Source organism: Rana temporaria, chromosome 8 (genome assembly GCF_905171775.1).
Source record: "Rana temporaria chromosome 8, aRanTem1.1, whole genome shotgun sequence".
NCBI lineage: Eukaryota > Metazoa > Chordata > Amphibia > Anura > Ranidae > Rana > Rana temporaria.
In genome coordinates, this window is record NC_053496.1 from 38798125 (window position 1) to 38820109 (window position 21985).

The 21985-nt window shown below is 44.5% G+C and overlaps 1 pseudogene; it reads left to right on the forward strand.

Annotated features, from left to right (window-relative positions):
• Nucleotides 1-20747: 20747 nt before the first annotated feature.
• On the forward strand, nt 20748-20830 carry LOC120912561 (annotated as a pseudogene).
• Nucleotides 20831-21985: the final 1155 nt, after the last annotated feature.

Below are 21985 nucleotides of genomic sequence, written 5' to 3' on the forward strand. Positions count from 1 at the left end.
CATTTGAATTAGGCGGGCTTGCGCCGGGCGGATTTACGCTACGCCGCCGCAAGTTTACAGGTAAGTGCTTCGTGAATCAAGCACTTACGCTGAAAACTTGTGGCGGTGTAACGTAAATGTAATACGTTACGCCGCCACAACGTAGGGCGATTCTACGTGAATCTGGCCCTATTTTTTTGCATTATTATGTATCTTAAATCATATTGCTAATTGCATTGTGTACTTGTTTGTAGACTAAATACTGAAATTTGCACTTAAAACACAATTTTTTTAACTTTTGGAAACGCCAGTAAAAATTTGTCTGTGCCTGTAAATTTTGGGTGGTTTGTCAGTAAATTTCAATATGGTAGGTTGGCAACACTGATGATTGCTCTTTTCATTCACTGGAACGTGGATGTGCACATTGGAATTGACCAGCCGCAAAGGATTATGCTTCAAGCAGGCAGACCAGAGCTAGCCAAATTATGGGGGGCAATAGTAGCAGACTTTGTAAACTACAACCCAATCCTCCAAGGTTAGCTAGTCAGGGTGTGCTCACATGGACAACTTTGGTTATGCAAAGAGTTACAGCTTTGGAAAAGTTGCATAGACTTGTTACTGGTGGGTAAGTATCAGTCCCCGTGACTCTCAAACCAACCTGATGCCTAACCCCTAGTTGAATCACAATCCACCTCCAAACAGCAGGTGAATGGCATTGCAATGTGTTCCGATTGCAGCAATGCACAAGTATGGGGCTGTAAAAGTTTGCAATAATATAAAATACTTTAGTTATTGTAAGCATCATAAATATATAAGTTTTAATTTGTAAAACAAGAAATAAAAAAATGTTGTCCATATTTCAAAATTCATTATCCTGAAATAAATCTTCGAGGCGGCGATATGTTAAATTCTGCAGTGTTCCAATCTCATGACATGAAATCTAATCAAAACTATTTTTCTGAGTTTAATCTTTAAAATGAAATCTAAACCTTAACGGTGGTTTAAAAAATTTAAATCTTTTCAGTATGTTTCCGGCCACACAATGACTTTGGGAGTTTTCAATGGATTAATATTAAAAAAGGCCTAAAAGCTGCAGAGATTCTATAGAGAGTCTGAACAACATGGGAAAGTTAAAAACTGAAATACCTAGATTCACATAGATGGCCGCAACATTAAGGCGGCGTATTTAAGCTACGCTGCCGTAAGTTAGCGAGGCATGTACATGATTCACAATGTACTTGCCTGCTAAGTTACGTCGGCGTAGCCTAAAGCTGGCGTAAGGGCGCCTAATTCAAATTTGTCAAAGGGGGCGTGTTTTATTATAATGAAGCTTGACCCGACGTGATTGATGTTTTTTTTCAACTGCGCATGCGCCTACATTTCCCAGTGTGCATTGCGGCTACGTCCGCCGCACGGACCTATTGATTTTGACGTGGACGTAAACAACGTAAATCCCTATTCACGGATGACTTACGCAAACGATGCAAAAATTACGACGCGGGAACGGCGGCCATACTTAACACTAAACTGTATGGGGGGCACTCTTGGAACCCTGATGTATGGGGGGCACTCTGGGAAACCTAATATATGGGGCGGGGGGCTCTCTGTGAACCCTGACGTATGGGAGGCTCTCTGAGGACCCTGGTGTATGGGGGGGCTCTCTGGGGATTCTGATGTATGGGGGGGCTCTCTGTGAACCCTGATGTATGGGGGTGCTCTCTGTGAACCCTGATGTATGGGAGGCTCTCTGGGGACTATGATGTATGGGGGGCTCTCTGTGAACCCTGATGTATGGAGGATGCTCTCTGTGAACCCTGATTATGGGAGTCTCTCTGGGGACTCTGATGTATGGGGGGGTGGCCTCTTTGTGAACCCTGATGTATGGGGAGTGCTCTCTGTGAACCCTGTATGGGGGGCTCTCTGTGAACCCTGATGTATGGGGGGCTCTCTGTGAACCCTGATGTATGGGGGGCTCTCTGGGGACTCTGATGTATGGGGGGCTCTCTGGGGACTCTGATGTATGGGGGGGGCTCTCTGGGGACCCTGATGTGGGGGAGGGGGGTGCTCTCTGTGAACCCTGATGAATGGGAGGCTCTCTTGGGGACTCTGATGTATGGGGGGCTCTCTGTGAACCCTGATGTATGGGGGGCTCTCTGTGAACCCTGATGTATGGGGGGCTCTCTGTGGACTCTGATGTATGGGGGGGCTCTCTGGGGACTCTGATGTATGGGGGGGGCTCTCTGTGAACCCTGATGTATGGGGGGCGCTCTGTGAACCCTGATGTATGGGGGGGGCTCTCTGGGGACTCTGGTGTATGGGGGGGTCTCTGTGAACCCTGATGTATGGGGGGGCTCTTTGTGAACCCTGATGTATGGGGGACTCTCTGGGGAGTCTGATGTATGGGGGGGGGGGGCTTTCTGGGGACCCTGATGTAAGTGGAGGAGGCTATTTGGGGACCCTGATGTATGGGGGGGGACTCTGGGGACCCTGATGTATGGGGGGAGCCTCTCTGGAGACCCTGATGTAATGGAGGGCTCTCTGGGGACCCTGATGTAAGTGGGGGAGGCTCTTTGGGCACCCTTATGTAAGAAATTGGCTCTTTGGGGACTCTGATGTAAGGTGGGGCTCTCTGGGGACCCTGATGCAAGGAGGATCTGCACTCAGTTATGTAACGATATATATACACACACAAGTATATTGTATACATGTATACATGTGTATATCCGCCCAAGCATATGACTTTCTTTACTTGCTTGCTACACTGCTATGGGCTCTAGCCCGAGATCTTTTGTATACCTAGCATTGCCCTTGGGGGGGGGCCTTGATTGTTTCTTGCACCGGGGCCCTGAAGATTCTAGTTACGCCTCTGGATTTTGAGAATAGTCACAGTGAGTATTGGGCTCTCCAATGAATCTACTTCATCATCAAATACATTCCACCAGAAACCCTCCATATTCCCAGATTTAAACACTCCCACTTTCAAATCGACCTCTAATTAGTGAAAAAGATGGACAAAGTGTTCACCTCAAACTGCCTTCAGGTTCATCTATTCAGGTCTTACCATCTCATGTACAATACCCATCTTAGCTACTGTATATATTGTGCAGGACACCAGGAATGGGTTCTGGATAGGAGATATGTGTCCCCATTATTTAGGTTATGGTTCCTTTTAAGGGAGACTACTTAAATTAATATTTCGGAACTCAGGTGTTCTCCATGCAGGGTGGGGGGTTTCAGGGTAACCTGGTCAGAGAAGGGAGGATTGATTTACAATGCTCGCTGGCTTAGTAAATCCTTTAGGACTCGGAATTAAGAGGCTCAGAGAGACTTTGAACAGGAGAGAGCCTACAATTTTGAGTACAGTGACTTTATTGCTAAAGGGGTTAACCTGCCTGCAAGGGAGGCCCGAGAAACAGTAGGAAGGAGTAAGCATCTGTCTAAGATGTGGAGTGTGGGGCAGGTCCCAGCTGTGGGCAAGTGTGGACTGTCTGGTGACCAGGGTTGGACTGGGACAGAAATTTGGCCCTGGACTCCATCCAGACTGGCCCATTTTGACAGGTCTCTCCCACGGCGGCTGGACAACTCCCGCACCCCCCCCCCGGCCACCCAAGCCCCCTCTCCCCCTTCACTTGCCACTAGCCGTTCTACTTTATTAGAGTAGAGCGGCTGGTACTGGTACTCTTATAGGCAGTACCAGTGGGGAAGCTAGACATTATTTCACCCGGGGCAAAGAATCAATTTGGTGCCCCCCCTTATGGGACAAGATTAGGCAGAAGTGAGAAACTCCCAGGCCATACCTGTTGAGTCAGCTGTATGTCCCCTCCCCCCATGCTCCTCTGTCGTCCCCCCTGCTCCTCTGATCCTCCCCCCTGCTTCTTTGTTCCCCCCCAGGTGAGTGCTGCGGGGAGGGAGAGACAGAGGAGCAGAGGGGGGCGGCAGTCCGCTGTCACTGAAGCCGGCCCACTGAGCCATCGGCCCACCGGGGAAACTCCCTGTAGTCTCAATGGCCAGTCCATCCCTGCTGGTGACTGAAACATTTTGTTTGCTGAGTTCCTGCAACCTTTGTGGTACCACAGAATCAAATGGGAACTCTAACCCCAAGCGTACGTCTGGTGTTGTCTTTAATATACCAGAATTATGAACTGTTCGCTGTCCAGGTAGCTGCTGTCTTAAAAAAACAAAAATGGCGGACCTCTGCTTTAAGTATTACCATGGATGGGCTAATATACTCAGTTGTCAAGAAAGTCAACCCCCCCCCCCCCCCCACCTAGTGTTCATATTAGCTGATTTCAACTGCGAAGAAAGACACAGAAACTATTGATCACTAATGCTCAATGATTGAATCCACTTGCTATTTTTAAACAACGTTCCTTTTAATTAGGCTGCAGGGTTTCTTCATGATGTTCAGCAGGTTCATAACGATACACAGTTTTTGTTCTAGCCGCCGTGTCAAAATGCGATTTCTCACAAACAGAAAAAGAAAAATCTGTCTTCAAAAAAAAATATTATTTTTATTATTTAGAGCAATTCTCCTCTGAATTGAAGTGTGACTCTGGTGCCAAGCTGAACTCGCTTTTAATGAGCTGGCCCCGAGGCTTGAGATTCGGTGGCTGGAATTTAATAGGATTTGTAATGAATAACAGCTACAAATTAGAACATTAAGATTGGTTAGGCTCCACCGGCTTCCCTTACAGGCAAGAAGTTTCTGGAAATGATATTTGTCACAAGCCGGCGCAACGAGGGAGAGTGACGGGAGGAACTGTGTGTCTTTTCTGGTCCAAGACAATGCGGGAACCCCTTGATAACTGTCTAAAAGCTTGTTCACACTTAAAGTGGATGTAAACCTAATTCATGAAATTTGAGCTGGGCACATACAGTATATCTGCAGTATTTTGTTATCTCTCTTCAATGAGCTAAGTCCCATAGCTCTCTCCTGAACTGTTCCTCAGTTATCAGCCTGATAACTCCTGACAAATTCAGATGAAAGCAGCCTGACATTTTTGTCCGGGGAGGTTGCTATAAATAGATTAGCAGGGAGCTGGCCCTATTACAAAACACCCCTGAGAGACTCTGCCTATGATGAGAGGGTGTGTGTGCCTTTCCTCCAATCAGCAATGTCAGCTATCTTGGCTGTATGCCCAGACATCACACTCTGTGTTAACCAGGAAGAGAAAATCTAACACGATCTGAACTTTCTAAACGGTATATAAATGTGAAGACAGCAGATATACATGTAAAACCTATGTAGGGAGGTTTGGTTCATCCCTGTGTATTATCGCCGGCTTTTCACTTCACTGGGTGTATGGAGGGTTTACATACACTTTAAGCCATAAACTCAAACGTAAGAGTATTATACTAATATATGCAACAAGTGCAGAAGGAATACGCCAGCCTTTCTCAACTAGGGTGAAACCATAGGGTTCCTCCAGATGTTGCCTGGGGTTCTTCAAGAATTGGACAATTCCTCTCTAAGGGGTCAGTCTTCCCATTGATCACCATTATAAGGAGCATTCTTCCCACTGACCAGCAATGTAAGGTGCATTCTGCCTACTGACCACTAATGTAAAGGGCATTCTTCCCATTGATCACCATTATAAGGGGCATTCTTCCCACTTGATGGGTGATCTGTCTATCAATGTGCCCAGACAAGGTGGAGGGGCTGTATATGACAGCACGGCGGGGAACACAGCTATTGAATTGAAAGCTGTTATGTTCCCCGCGCTTTGAACAGTGTGGGCTGCTCCCAGGCAGCCCACACTTGCCAGCCCTCAAAATTTACTCGCAAAATGCGAGCAGGCGAGTGTAAATTTTGAGGGCTGGTGTATATCGTATATTATAACACTATATACTATACACTATACTATATACACTATGGATGGAAGCAAGTAGAATACAGGGGATGGAGTGGGTGGGGTTTATAAGGGGTGTGGCTTCTAGAAGTGGGAGTGATCAAAAAAGGAAAGGCAGGTCTGGCACCCAACCAGCTTAAAACTTTACCAGCCGCCACTGCTTTTTAATAATACAAAGTGGATTTTTTTCTGAAGACAGATACAGTTTCTGTATATTGTGGCACACCAGGGATTTATTCACATAAAGGTTCACTTTGGGCTTTGTGTAGACTTCTGGGACAGGCATTGAGCCAATTACAGGAGCAGGATGGATTCAAGACTCTGGGATATCCTCACTTGACAAACAAAGCACTCTTGCCATGGCTGCAGGGAATTTAAAATGACAGTTTTAGAAATTCATTGCTGTCTTCAAACTGAACTATAAAGGTCATTTTTAATTATAATTCATTACAAAGTGCCAGAACTGCTAGTTTTCCACTTCTGAATACTTCACAATGACAAGATAAAAAAAAAAAAAGGTTTTTATCATCTTCTTTAGCGTCATTTCAATGATTCTGCTTTACATGTGTCACATAGGCTTTACTACTGCGACCTGAGTGTCTTATGCTTGGGTGACATCAGGGGCCCCTAGGGCACGATTCCTCCACATATCACACGCTGCCCCTTCTCTGCCAATATTTCCTGCTCTGGGATTCTGCCGTAATGGTTTGCGGATAACCTCATCCCAGCACGCACATCGCTGGTCACAGAACATTCCCAGACGCTGCGCAAATGTTCCGGTTTTATTGTACACTTAAAAATATACGTTTCTGAGCGACGATAAATCCGAGGATCCGGGACACATTTTATTGTAGTATGTCCTCAAATATACTGCAATGAAACTTGTACCTTCAATACAGAAGGCCGATAGCTGAAGGCCATCTGCTTGTCTTAGACGAGAACCAGTCATTGGACATTAACGCCTTGACGCCGACGTAACGCAAATATGCGGCCTTTGGCTTCAAGGGGTTGTACCGGGGACGAAGCCTGCAGATACACGCATCACCCCAGTATCGTTTTTTAGAGCTGAAAGGCGAATTTCTTGTAATAACAACCGATGCGGCTAAGCAGCTGCTCGGATCCGCCAGCTGGCTGGAGACCCAAACAGATGGGCTCGAAGATGGGCAAGCGGGGCCCAGAATACATGGCGGGGTGCAGGGGGGTGTCAGGCCCAGGGGTGTGTGTAAGCAATCGGGCGGCATCGCCATCCCTTCAGATCTCTGGATGCGTGGGAGTGACATCATCATGGCACGGCCAATCAGGCGGCTGGAGGATGCAAACCCAGATGGAAGACCAAGTGAAGATTGAAGTGCCTTCAGCAGTGACAGCGCGCCACTGGAGGGCTTCTTTCTAAGGTAAGTATTACATAAAGTGCTAGTTTGCAATGCATACTAGCATATTATACCATTGTCTGAAGCCTCGTACACACGTCCGAGGAACTCGACGGGCGAAACACATCGCTTTGCTCGTCGAGTTCCTTGTGAAGTCGCCGAGGATCTCGGCGAGCCAAATTTTCCCATTCCCGTCAAGGAAATAGAGAACATGTTCTCTTTTTGGCCCGACGAGATCCTCGATGGTTTCCTCGTCGAAAAGTGTACACACGACCGGTTTCCTTGGCAAAAAAAAAAAACAGCAAGCTTCTTGCTGGTTTTTGCCGAGAAACTCGGTTGTGTGTATGAGGCCTTACAGGTTTTAAACAAATAAGGCGGTTCACTACCACTTTAAAATAGAATTAAAAGCAAAACTATTTTTCCCATTTAATATAGATTGGGGGGCCGGGAGGGACTTAATTCATGTAAATTTTGACATCTGTGTCTCATTTGGGAGATTTAACTTCACTTCCTGTCCCATAGCCAAAACAGGAAGTGATAGGAAATTCCTCCAAAGTTAGGGAATCCCTTGTTGTCACTGAGGTCACCAGATCTAGTGAAAAGAAACAAAGAACCGTGCTCATATATCATAAATTAAATATGACCATACTGAATAAACAAGCTGCAGTGAAATTGGAGGTCCAAATCAAACTGATCTGTGGCTGAAGTAGCGCAATTTCAGAGCCGCACGGGTGTGAATCAGGCATAAATGTATTTTTCAATGCAAGCTGTGTAAGCACTGAAACTTGATTTGGCATCAGCCCTAGTGATGGGCAAGCAATTGGGGCCTAGCATAAATTCGACCTGAACATCACCTGTTCCCGTTTTCGACAAACATCTGAATTTTTAGGGCACGCGGCGGGATGTTCTCCCACTAAGCGCACAGTTAATAGCTACTGGTTGATAAGGGGTGGGCTGGGAAGTCAGGAACTTCCTCACTCCAAAGCACCCCCCTCCTATGTTGAGGGCATGCGGACTAGTATGGTTCAGGAGGGGGGCGCTTGCTTATCCCCCCCCCTTTCTTGGCCTGCCAGGCTGCATGCTCAGATAAGGGTCTTTTATGGATTTTGGGGAAGACCCCAAACCACTTTTTTATAACATTTTTGTATGCCAATAATGGCTTACAGCTGGGAAAATCTATTTATATGTCATTTTGTTTTCTTTATATATTTCAGTTTTGCTGCAGCAGGTTCTATACAGGTGCTATACATGGTACAGGTGCTATACATGGTACAGATGCACCACTTTACAGGCAGACTAGGGGGACTCCCCAGCCACCATATTTAAAGGATTTTTTTGATTTTTATTGTTTCAATTTAAGCATTATTAACCACTTCATCCCTGGAAGGTTTTACCCCCTTAATGACCAGGCCATTTTTTTTGCAATATGGATCAATTTGCGTGGTCATGCTGTATCCAAATAAAATTAATGTCCTTTTTTCCCCACAAATAGAGTTTTCTTTTGGTGGTATTCGATAACCAATGCGGTTTTTATTTTTTGCGCTATTAACAAAAAAAATTGACTGCTATGAAACACATCCAATAACAAAAATGTAACAAATCTAATGTCTTCATCAATTTAGGCCAATATGTATTTGGCTATATAAAAAATCCCAATAAGCCTATATTGTTTGGTTTGTACAAAAGTTATAATGTCTACAAACTATGGGATATTTTTATTGCATGTTCATTTATTTGTTTTTTTTACTAGTAATGGCGGCGATCAGCTGTTTTTAGAGGGACTGCGACATTGTGGCGGACAAATCGGACACCTAACTGACACTTTTTTGGGGACCAGTGACATTATTGCAATGATGAGTGCTAAAGATATGCACTGTTACTGTACTAATGACACTGGCAGGGAAGGGGTTAACATCAGGGGCGATCAAAGGGTTAAATGTGTCCCTTGCCTCACTGCCCTAGGGGGTGCTTGCTAATGGTGTGGGGATTTCTCTGACTGGGGTAAGACAAAGATCCATGTTCCTGCTTGTTTACATTCTGCCTCTCTTGGGGAACACTGGACCCGCTGATTGGCTCCCCCTCTGTCAAATCAGCACGCGATCATGCCTCCAGCGGCCCCTAGTGGCTATTGCACTAAATTACGCACTGGTTCGTGATTTCGCGCAATAGAGCCTACCTGCTGCAGTACATGTATGATAGGTGGTCGGCAAGTGGTTGAAATCACTGCTCCTGTAAAAACAATTTTGCATTGATACATGTCCCCCAGGGCAGTACTTGGGCCCCATACACTTTTTATGTCCAATAGCTTGCATTTAAGCCTTCAAAATAGGGATTTTTCAAGTTCAGGTCCCATAGACTTTAACCACTTGTCCTTGGGTGGACGTCATATGACGTCCTCGAATTTGTGCGGTGATATCTGAATGATGCCTGCAGCTATAGGCATCATTCAGATATCACCGTCTTCTGCCGGCTATTCTGCGCACGATAAGAACGATCATAGTGGCAGTTCCGCCCTTTGATCATTCTTATAGGCAGCGGGAGGGGACGTCCCCCCCTCCCACCACCATGCGGTGCTTCTCCGGGCTCTCCCGTGCCATCGGGGGCCCGGAGAACGAATCGGTTGGCGCCGGCTCACGACGATAGAGATGACTGGTGACCAGATGGTCACCAGTCATCTCTATGACTGTCGGAGGCCCGGGCACGACGTTGTGACGTCACGCCCGGGTACCCCAGAAGTAAAGAAAGCCGTAATCGCGGCTGTCGGCTTGAGATCGGTGGACTTTTTTTCACGATCTCATGCTTTCGAGCCTGGAGGAGAGATGTGGGGTCTTATTGACCCCACATCTCTCCATAAAGAGGACCTGTCACAGTGATTCCTATTACAAGAGATGTTTACATCCCTTGTAATAGGAATAAAAGTGATCAAATTTTTTTTTCTTCTTAAAAAGTGTAAAAAAAAAAAAAATGTAAAATAAAATAAAATAAAACATTTTTTTAAACGCCCCTATCCCCGCTAGCTCGCACTCAGAAGTGAACGTGCATGTAAGTCCCGCCCACATATGTAAACGCTGTTCAAACCCCACATGTGAGGTATCGCCGTGTGCGTTAGAGCGTGTGCAACAATTCTAGCACCTCTAGACCTCCTCTGTAACTCGAAAATAGTAACCTGTAAAAAAAATTAAAGCGTCGCCTATGGAGATTTTTGAAGTACCGAAGTTTGGCGCCATTCCATAAGTGTGCGCAATTTTAAAGTGTGACATGTTAGTTATCTATTTACTCGGCGTAACATCATTCCTATTACAAGGGATGTTTACAGTACATCCCTTGTAATAGGAATAAAAGTGATCAAATTTCTTTTTTTTCTTAAAAAGTGTAAAAAAAAAAGTAAAATAAAAAATTAAATAAAATAAAACATTTTTTTAAACGCCCCTGTCCCCGGTAGCTCGCGCTCAGAAGTGAACGCGCATGTAAGTCCCACCCACATATGTAAACGCCATTCAAACCCCACATGTGAGGTATCGCCGCGTGCGTTAGAGCACAAGCAACAATTCTAGCACCTCTAGACCTCCTCTGTAACGCAAAAATAGTAACCTGTAAAAAAAATTAAAGTGTCCCCTATGGAGATTTTTAAGTACCGAAGTTTGGCGCCATTCCATAAGTTTGCGCAATTTTAAAGCATGGCATGTTAGTTATCTATTTACTCGGCGTAACATCATCTTTCACATTATACAAAAAAATTGGGCTAACTTTGGTGTTTTGTTATTTTTTAAGCCATTTTATTCCCTAGGGTGTCTGCTAAAAAAACATGTATAATGTTTGGGGGTTCTGATTAATTTTCTAGCAAAATTGTGATTTTTACATGAAGGAGAGAAGTGCCAGAATAGGCCCGGTGAAGAAGTGGTTAATAAGGTGCATGGCTCGGGCCGAATTTTTTCCATAATCGGGAGTTCTGATGCGAATCGAACCTGGGAGGGGGGGGTGTTCGGCACGATCACATTAGCCCCTTGCAATCCCTCTACAGCAGAGCTCAGAAAGGGGAAGAAAGAAACAGCACAGTTATGCTACAGTGCTCTAATGCTAATATGGAAGTTTGGAACATGCTAAAAGGAGGAGAGAGTAGAGCGCATCAGTCTGCTGCTTTTCCTTTCCCTGTCCAATCACAGACCGGAGAAGGGACAAGGGCCCTGATTCAGAAAGACTTACGACGGACGTATCAGTAGATACGCCGTCGTAAGTCAGAATCCGCACCGTCGCAACTTTAAGCGTATGCTCAAACTGAGATACGCTTAAATGTTGCTAAGATACGACAAGCGTAAGTCTCCTACACCGTCGTATCTTAACTTGCATATTTACGCTGGCCGCTAGGGGCGTGTACGCTGATTTACGCCTAGAATATGTAAATCAGCTAGATACGCCTATTCACGAACGTACGCCCGGCCGTCGCAGTACAGATACGCCGTTTACGTAAGTCTTTTTCCGGCGTAAAGTTACCCCTGCTATATGAGGCGCAGCCAATGTTAAGTATGGGCGTCGGGCAACCGTCGAGTTTTCCGTCGATTACGTCGTTTGCGTAAGTCGTTCGCGAATAGGGCTGTTCGTAATTTACGTTCACGTCGAAAGCATTGGCTTTTTGCGGGTTAATTTGGAGCATGCGCACTGGGATACTTTCACGGACGGCGCATGCGCCGTTCGTAAAAAGCGTCATTTACGTGGGGTCACGATGATTTTACATAAAACACGCCCACATCTTACACATTTGAATTAGGCGGGCTTACGCCGGCCAATTTACGCTGCGCCGCCGCAACTTATGGAGCAAGAGCTTTGTGAATAATGCACTTGCCTGTCAAAGTTGCGGAGGCATATCGTAAATAGGATACGCTACGCCCGCACAGAGTTACGCGCTCCCTACCTGAATCTGGCCCAAGATCTGTAAGAGTAACTTACATGCAGCAGTGAAAAATCAGGTCTGCTGCGCTACTAGACAGGGTTGTAATGTGTGGCAGAGCTGTGTAAATCTCTGGACTGAATGGACAGATATACAAATCTTTAGGCAGATAAAACAACTCCAATATGCTTTATATATTTCAGCCGATTGTCTGAAATGTGTCCATTCTTGGCACTGGGTCCTGCTTTTGTATTGTGTATAAGAGCCATGTACTCACTTTCCATTTGCTTCCCCGCCGCCCCCGCCCGCTGCCAATGAACTTTTGATTGTTTCATTTTTTATTGTGCTGTCTGGGATTCATTTATTATATTTACTAAACTATTTACTTGCTTCTGAGTTTAAACAAACAGAAGATGACTAAAATGCTAATAGCTGTAAACATCCGCCGAGGCTTTCCAGGGGTCAGTGGTGGAGCAATGGCGGCTTTATCTGTGCAAATGGAAAAAATGCATTTAATGCAGATCAGGCAAGGCGGCATTGCACAGAATTCAGCGGCAGAATTGCTGATGGAAATCGATGACAAGTGTTTGTCTGTGAAGTTTGAGCTGAGCAACCCTTGTGCTCCTCTCCACGTCTTAGGGGGATAAAGAAGAAAATCAAAGGCCATCGGATTCCTATCCAGCGGCCAGCTGGAGAAAGTACCGCTGTACGCCGCTGACCTTGTAGAGTAAGTATCACAATCCGCATTGCAAATTTGTCCCTGCAACACAAAAGCAGACAATAACACTTTGCAGTCTTCGAAATAAATAATGATAGTGCAAGTTGGCTTATGTGAAAAAAAAGCAACCCGCGTTACCTTCGAATATTTTTAAAGGCTAATCCAAAAAAGTTATTCTTCTCAACAATATACACTCACTGGCCACTTTATTGGGTACACCTTGATAGTACCGGGGTTGGACCCACTTAGCCTTTTGCCTTCATTCTTTGTGGCATAGATTCAACAAGGTGTTGGAAACATTCCTTGGTCCATATTGACATTTTCTGCAGAGTGGTCGGCTTCACATCCATGGTGCAAATCTCCCAAAGGTGCTCTATTGGATGAGATCTGGTGACTGGAGGCCATTGGAGAGAGAGAGCCACGGTGTGCCCGCACAACCAGAGAGCCACTCTGTACCCGCACCAACCAGAGAGCCACGCTGTACCCGCACCAACCAGAGAGCCACGCTGTACCCGCACCAACCAGAGAGCCACGCTGTACCCGCACCAACCAGAGAGCCACGCTGTACCCGCACCAACCAGAGAGGGAGTCACGCTGTACCCGCACCACCAGAGAGAGAGCCCAGCTGTACCCACGCTACCAGAGAGGGAGCCCTGCTGTACCCGTACGACCAGAGAGGGAGAAAGACCGAGCCGCTGCCAGGGTACAGGCATGGTACACTACTGACTAGAGTCACCCCAGGCAACCCAGAGTGAGCGAACGTCCAGCCAGAGGGATCACTGTTGCGGTTTCACCAGGTCTGGTAAGAGGGCCTGTTGGCCATTATCCATTACTGTTCCTAGGGACTGAGCCATTAGGAAGTGTCTAACCTGATATCCTCCCATCTATGCTGGGGACAATTATTGCAGAAAATGACACCAAATGCTGGGAGTTTTGAGTGAGGAAACTGACACCAGTGCTGACGGTCATTATTATGTACATTGGTACAGATGCTGAAGTTTTTATTCTAGAAATCTGCACCGATGTGGGGGGTTATTGTTGTTGCTACTGACAACAAAATAAAAATCGCTGATCGCCGCCATAACTAGTAAAAAAAAAATATTAATAAAAATGCCATAGAACAGTCCCCTATTTTGTAGACGCTATAACTTTTACGCAAACCAATCAATAAACGCTTATTGCGATTTTTTTTTACCAAAAATATGTAGAAGAATGCGTATCGGCCTAAACTGTGGAAACAATTTTTTTTATAGATTTTTTGGGGGATATTTATTATAGTAAAAAATATGGAACTTTTTTTAAAAATCGTCGCTCTTTTTTTGTTTATAGCGAAAAAAATAAAAATCGCAGAGGTGATCAAATACCACCAAAAGAAAGCTCTATTTGTGGAAAAAAAAGGACGTAAATTTTGTTTGGGAGCCACGTCGCACAACCGCGCAAATTGTCAGTTAAAGCGACGCAGTGCCGAATCGCAAAAAGTGGTCTGGTCTTTGACCACCAAAATTGTCCGGGGCTGAAGCGGTTAATAAAGTGCCTGGTGTATTTATATGCAGCATTTTCTAATTACTAAAATTCCAAGATTATTTTTTAATTCTGCACATAATAATAAGTACAAAATATACATTAAAACACTTTAATGAGAAGAAGCCTTTATGACAGAATGGTAGGACACAAACAGAAGTTTCAAGAAACTTTGTGCTTATTTTAAATAAATTTAATTAAAGAAAATATTTCCTCTAAATGGGACCAAAGTCGTAAAAAATATAATTTATTTAAAATAAATTTAAGTTATAGAAACAATCTTGTCCTAGAGTTTTTTCATTATTCTTTTTTGCCTCGGGAAGTGCAGCCAGCATCCCTGACTAGCAAACGGTTGTTCCATCATCCAATATGATTACATACAAAGAAACAAGAATTCCAACGTAGTGTTAAAATTATTGGGATTACCGACTTTTCTTTGTTTTTAAATTACTTCACAAAAATGACTGTTCAACTCTGGCCCATTATTTTAAAACCTTCTCAGTTGTTATCTTACATGCAGAAATGTTTCTGCCAAAATGTTCTGCCGCACAACGACAAAGTGCTCCTTGCATACGCCTCCCACAACCTGACAATTACCTAACCGCTTATTCACAGCAATTGTTTAAAAGTTAACAGACGCAACATAAAAAAATAAAAAATATATAAAAAATAAATCACATTGCTGTGCTGAGCGGGTCCATGTGAATGCATTATTAGTTGAGACAAATTAGATTGTTACATAACGTAGACATCATCAAATTGCTTCGACTTTATTAACCCTCCAAACTAAATTTTTAATTATAATAATATGTTTGCAATTAAAGACTGGCAGAACAAGAGGGGCAGCGTTCGCCAAGAGCGTGTCACGCTGGGTTATTTGGCACAGCATTCCCTATAAATTTCATTCTTTTCTCCTGTAGCAGCAGCTAAAGAAAAATAATTAGGTACAATTTTGTTCCAGAGAAGAGGTAATCATCAAAAGCCATACGGTTTTTATTTGTTATATTGTTTTTAAAAAATCCCAGTTAATGTTTTTTTTTCTTAATTATGTATTATTATTATGATTATTATTATTACTACTGTAAGGCTTTTATTTGCTATATTGTTTTCATAAATGTCATATAATTTTTTTAATTATTTTGTAATAATAATTATTATTACTATTGTTGTGGTGGTGGTTATTATAATCTCTAATTATTATTGTTTGTTATTTTATATTTTCTCTCAAAATGTATTACTTTTTCTAATCATTATTTTTATTGTTATTATTATCATTATTAGCATTTTATTTTCTAATTATTATTTTGTAGCGCTACCCCCGTAGGGACTGTTGAAAGTTGTGGCCCACCTGTCACCCTGCCCAGCCCAGCATTCACTTCCTAATCACATTGGAGACAATGAACAGTCCAGATGTTTGTTTTGAGGGATTTGAACTTGGATAGGGATAGAAGTATATGGGATGCAAGTAGAACGAACAACTGGTTGTTGTTTTTCAATCAGTTGGGACGATTATATACACATACCTCCCAATATTTTGAGATGGGAATAAGGGACGTCTATCAGCAAAAGTATGGAGGAATAGCAAACACTCCTTGCCACGCCCCCTTAAAGGAGAATTGTACAAAAAAAACAAGATTGGTTAAACCCACAAGTGCTTTTTTTTTACCACTACTATTGTATTGTGTATTGTATACTACTATATTGGCTTTTGGTATTTACAAATGCAGTATTGTAATAGATTAATTAATTTCCTGACACAATTTCTCAGGGTGAAACCCATTCTTCCGTTTGATTCAAATTAATATGGTGAGACTGTGCAATCCATAGACAAAAAAGACCACATCTCACCTTTCCAGCTTCCCAGCAACAGAGAGGGCTATGGCCCACACAGCTTCCTTTTATTAAAAGCATAGAATCACAAATACATGCATTTGATTGGTTAGCTTACACCTTTCCCAGCCCCCTTACCCACCCCCCCCTGTGTGGCTTGTCCTTGGCATGAAGCCCTCATTGGTCAGTTCATATAGGGATGGTTTCTTCTTGGGCATGCACACACACCCTTGTGAATCCACGTGTCATAAAGAGTCCATTGTCAGCTCTGCAAGTTTCCTTCCAAGCTGGTCCGAGTGAGAAGGAGGGGGAGGGGGAGGCTTTCCTCTTACAATTTGAAGTGAAGCTATTTAGGAATACAGTAGGGGGAAGGGAAGAAGGTCTGAACACGTTTGAAACATAATGGAGAAGAAAATGGCATCTGCTCTCATCTTCAGTCTTCTTGTCCTTCATATCGTCAATGCTGAGTTCATAACTTTCTTCAAAACACAATATCTGACAAATCTTTTCAAGGAAAATAAGCAGTATTGTGACATACCCATACATACATATGTATAATGCGTATAAAAACAAATAAACAGTATAAGGAATATAGGAAAGAGAAACATTTCAGTGATTCTAATAATAAAAAGAATTAGCCTAATTTAAAAATAGGAATTTTAGAATTATCCACCACAGTATGAAAGGTTTAGCACTTTGAAACACTTTTTGATAGATAAAAAGTGCATTTTATATACATCTATATTGATCAGACCAAAATGAGGGACAAATGAGGAGGAATAAGGGACAGATCAGGGACAGTTGGGCGCTATGTATACACTTTACAGCTCCAGTCTCCTCCAGCATAGCACTTGCTTGCAGACTCTTTCTCTCACTCTCTCTCTCCTGCACAACACTTCACTTCCAGCTACAGCCAGTCATGGTTAGGCCCAACACTGACTTAATCAGGCCCAAGAAGTTGCCATTTGCAGGCAGGGACAGCGGGTCCCTTTTAGTGTAGCAAAAAAAGAATAGGAAGTCTTTTTTTTTTTTTACTTTATTTAAGGTATGCGGCTTACACAAAGTGGCATAGTATCTCAAACTTCGACCCATCACGGCAAAGATTTGCCGTGATGGTAACCTTTCTTTAATTAGAAAAAAACATAACAGTCAAGGTTTCAATACAGTGTCATAGTAAGTCAGGAAACTGTGGTCTAAATACTCCACAACAGATATATCCTGTACGTTATCTGAGCCGCAGTGAGAACCACCCCAACTGATTAGAGGGTTAATGTCATAGGATGTATACCATTAATTAGAAACCATAGGGTGTAAGGATAACAACCTGATAGGCAGAACGTCCTTATCCCCTGGCTAACAGGTGATGAGCCACTGTAATCACGGGGGTCGAGACTGAACATTTTACCTGATGTAAAGTGTGACTCTTATGTTGCGTACACACAATAATTTTTCGGCATGTAGAAAAAAAACGTCGTTTTTCGGCATGTAGAACGTTTTTTCCAACTTCATCATTAAAACGGCATTGCCCACACACCATAGTTACAACACGTTACAACGGCACTATAAAGGGGAAGTTCCATGTGGATGACGCCACCCATGGGGCTGCTTTAGCTGATTCCGTGTTAGTAAAAGACGATTTACGCTTTTCCGTCTGTTGATGAATGTGCTTACTCCATTATGAATGGTAGTTTTACCAGAACGAGTGCTCCCGTCTCATAACTTGCTTCTGAGCATGCGTGGGTTTTTAACGTTGTTTTAGCCCACACACGATCTTTTTTTACAACCCGAAAAACGACATAGTTTAAAACGTCGTTAAAAAATGCAGCATGCTCTAAAAAAAAAATTTTTCGTTTTTCAGAAGCCGAAAAATTATGTGAAGCCCACGCACGATCATTTTAAATGAAATTTTTTTAAAACCGAAAAATGATCGTGTGTACATTAAGGCCCGGATTCGCAGGAGCGGGACCAGTGAAAAAACGCAAACCATGAGAATTTTCTAGTTTTTTAGAAAAGGAAAGTGGACAACACTAGAGGTGTCATAGGAAGTCTTTTAGTGCAAGCCGACCTATGGTGAACTACTGCTCCCAACAAACCCTCTTCAGGCCCTACCAGCTCTCCTGGCTTCACACCGATGGTTCCCTCCTGAAGACTTGCCCGACAGTACTAGTTCCCCCTGTCCTCTGACTCCTCTCTGTGCCTCCTGTTCAGATCCTTAATGCGTTCTTAAAGGGATCAGTCCTGCACCAAGTCCCCAGGCCCAAGGTCACCCCCACCCAGAATGGGCAGCGCCCTCAAGGGCCCAGACAGCCTAGTACTCATCCCCAATTCTTCCAATTTTTGTCTGTTCAGGGTTTCCTGAGCAGAGTGTTAGATTAACCCCACCTGCTTCTGAAAGAAGTTTCTAGAGTATAGGGCAGTATAATGACTAGTGTGAGTATTTATCGTGCCCCAGTCAATCCCTGGAAGGAGGTGTCCAGGTGACTGGACAGGTGATAAATGTTTGGGAAACCTTGCCAGAGTGCTCTTTTCCCTCCACGTAGGGTTCCAAGTCTCTCCTGGGGCTGCTGCCCCTGGAGGCAGCTTTACTGAGACAAGAAATTACAGTCTGGGCCCTAGCAGCTACTGGGCTGAGGGCCTGGAGAACATTACCAAAGAATTATATTTGCTGGAGGTCACTTTCTTGAAGTCCTGGTCGGAAGAAGGATCTTTTATCGCCCTCACTGAAGATCTCTCTGTGGAAGCTGGGTAGCAGACAGTTCAATGGACACTGAGTGAAGACGTTGCTGTGGACTATTAGTTGTACAAGTGTCAGAAGTTGCTTTATGGACTGCTTCTGTAGGGTCCTGAATATACTGGCCATTCCTTGATCCTTCCAGGAAAAGCTGCTGTTAGAATATTAATGAGGAGTTTTTTCTCCCATTATTGCTATTGATCGTTTTGGAGTATCAGTAAGTCACAAATCATATGTTTCCCCATGTGAACCATGAGGAAGTCACGTGATTTGTGATGTAACACGTAGGGAGGGGACAGGTGACATCACTTCCGGTCACCGCCAGGACTGGAGGATTTGTGGTAGAGATTGTTTGTGTGGAGTTTATCTCTGTCCTGTAACACTTGCCTAAGTGTTTTTTTAAATGGGAGTGGTTTAATTACCTCTTAATACATTTTCCAAGAAGTACTACACTATGTGGGTTCTTTATTTACATATTGTGGTAGACTGAGCAGAGGAGATCAGTTCTGAAACTGACATCCTGTGAAAGAAATCTGGCTAAATGATTACTGAAGTGCAGTTGGACCCATATGAAAGTATAGGTTTGAACTTAAAGCGGAGTTCCACACAAAAGTGGAACTTCCGCTCATTTGTCTCCTCCCCCTCTCTGGTGCCACCTTTTGGGGGGGGGAATAGGGGAGCGGATACTTAGTCTGGGCCGTGGCAAATTACGTCACAGCTCGGCTCCCTCCTCATTCCCCCCACCGCTGGGCCAGTAGGATAGCACAGAAGTGCCTCGCTCATGCCCAGTAGGGACCCAGCATGAAGCCGTAATGCTACACTGGTGGGTATTCGTTTTCCTAACACTGAACCGCCTCTCTGCCAATCAGGAGCTCGGGGTCTGTTACCTGTCACCTGATTGACTGAAACGACAGGCGCTGTGATTGGACACCTATCAGGCGTTCATTCATAGCAGAGGATGGGTAGAGAGGACGGTAGAAGTGGTGGAGCACAGATAACTTTGAAGTGGAGTCATCAGCTCAGGAAATAGTTTGATCGCATAATATGATGATTGATATATATATATATTTATTTATTTTTATTTTTTCTTACTGGTAATGGTGGTGATCAATGACTTATAGCAGGACTGTGATATTGTGGTGGACAAATTGGACACTACCCGACACTTTGACACTTTTTTGGATAGTGCCAATGACACTAATACACTGGGTAGGAAGGGAACATCAGAGGTGATCAAAGGGTTAACTGTGTGCCAAGCCAGTGTTTTTGTTTTTTTACAGTGAGGGAGGCCCTTTTACTAGGGGATGAGATGGAATTTTTTTCCCTGCTTTGCAGAGACACAGGATTAATGCCTTCCCTACTGACAGAACGGCAATCTGCATTGTTTACATAGACAGACTACCATTCTGCACCTTTACTGAATGATCAGCGGGTGGTGGCGCACATCGAGTCTGCAGTACTCACAGATCTTAATGCTGTGCATAATCACAGTGGTAGCAGGCTGCCGGTGATGCACGTGTGCGCCCCAGACCTGGAAGTGTCGGATCACGTACTAGGTAAATGATCCGGCGCAGCAGTGCCACCTTGCTGCTGTATATGTAAGTTATACGGTCAGCAAGTGGTTGAAAAGCCCTCAGCCCTGATGCAATAAGTAGGCTGGCTTTTGGGAGGAGTTATGCAAATATTAAAAGACCTTCATAGGGGGGTTTCAGTCTGAAGGAGTGGGCGTTTGTATTTGGCTGTATTTGCATGCAGACCCTAAGTTACACCTACGTGTAATGCTAAGACTCCGTGTTTGAAGGAACTGAAATCCAATCAAAGAAAGGGGCTGCCAGGGACAGTCAAACTTAGGAAAGAGCTAGATGATGCTTCTCGGCCTTTTGGCTAAGATCAAGTGTCGTATCTGTTCTTATCAGTTGCCAGTAGGTGGTGCTATGCTAACCGTCCTGAGTACACGGCGAGGTGGAAAGGGATGGCGGTTGGCGGACGCTAAGACTGCTGGCGTGGAGGCGGAGGCCTTCTGATTTGGACGGAGAGGCATGAGGTCGAAGCTGAGGGGCCGGGCCCCTAGTCTTTGGCCTGGATTTGGTGGTGCCTGCCCCAGTTAGTTGTTCGGGAGAGAACACTTGCTCCTCCTTTCCCTTAGGGGGGGGGGTTAGTATTTCCCGAATGTGATTGGGTGGGAGTGATGGGAGTGGGGGGAGTAGCCTGCTGAGGTGGGCTCTCCCTAATCTCTCAGAACTCCTACCTTCCTGGCTGGGAAGGGTGCTGCTGGTCCAGGCCGGGGGCCAGGGTCCGTTGAAAAGCCTGTGGAGATAGAGCCCCTGGAGTGGCAGTCCAGGGGTGCCATACCTTGCACAAGTGTTTTGAGAGGGACACTAACAAGTGTGGCACCTTGGTCACATCTCCACATACACTATTTTACCACCTGCCGAGCCTTTTGGCTAGGACCAGGGGAATTTTTGTTTCCTGGCCGGAGGGCCGGCCATCGTATTGCATGATGGTCACTTTCTACTCACATCTCCCACCTTCCTTCTCCCCCACTTTCTTTTTTATTTTACCCCGTGTGTTGTCACGTTTCTGTCTTTTTTTGTTGGTGCACTTTGTGTATACTTTATGTGTGATTAGTAGGGTGCCTGTCCTCGGGCCAGCACTAGGGTGACCACATTTCCAAACTACCATTCAGGGACACCCCCCTTCCTAATAAATAGGAATGTGCTGTAACGAATGAGCATGGTGATTGGACACAAGAAGCCGGATTTATAATTTCTCCAATCACAAGCAGGGGGCGGGGATTGTGCTCCTCCATGCATTTCCGGACAGGACAAGTACTGTCAGTGAGTAAAATGGAGATGTGGCGGCCTTTTTTGGGGGCATTAGTTAGGCTTGGGGGGTGACTGTGTCAGTTTCATTCCAGGACACTGTATTGTCCTTGAATGAAGATACCCGGGACAGACCTGCAAAATGCGGGACTGTCCCGGGCAATCCAGGACACGTGGTTACCCTAGCCAGCCCTGAACGTCTTGGGAGTAGGTGGACATGGCCTTCTGGCTTAGTCCGCCTGCTCTCATGTTATCTCCCTTCGGGGGATCCCCACCGAGG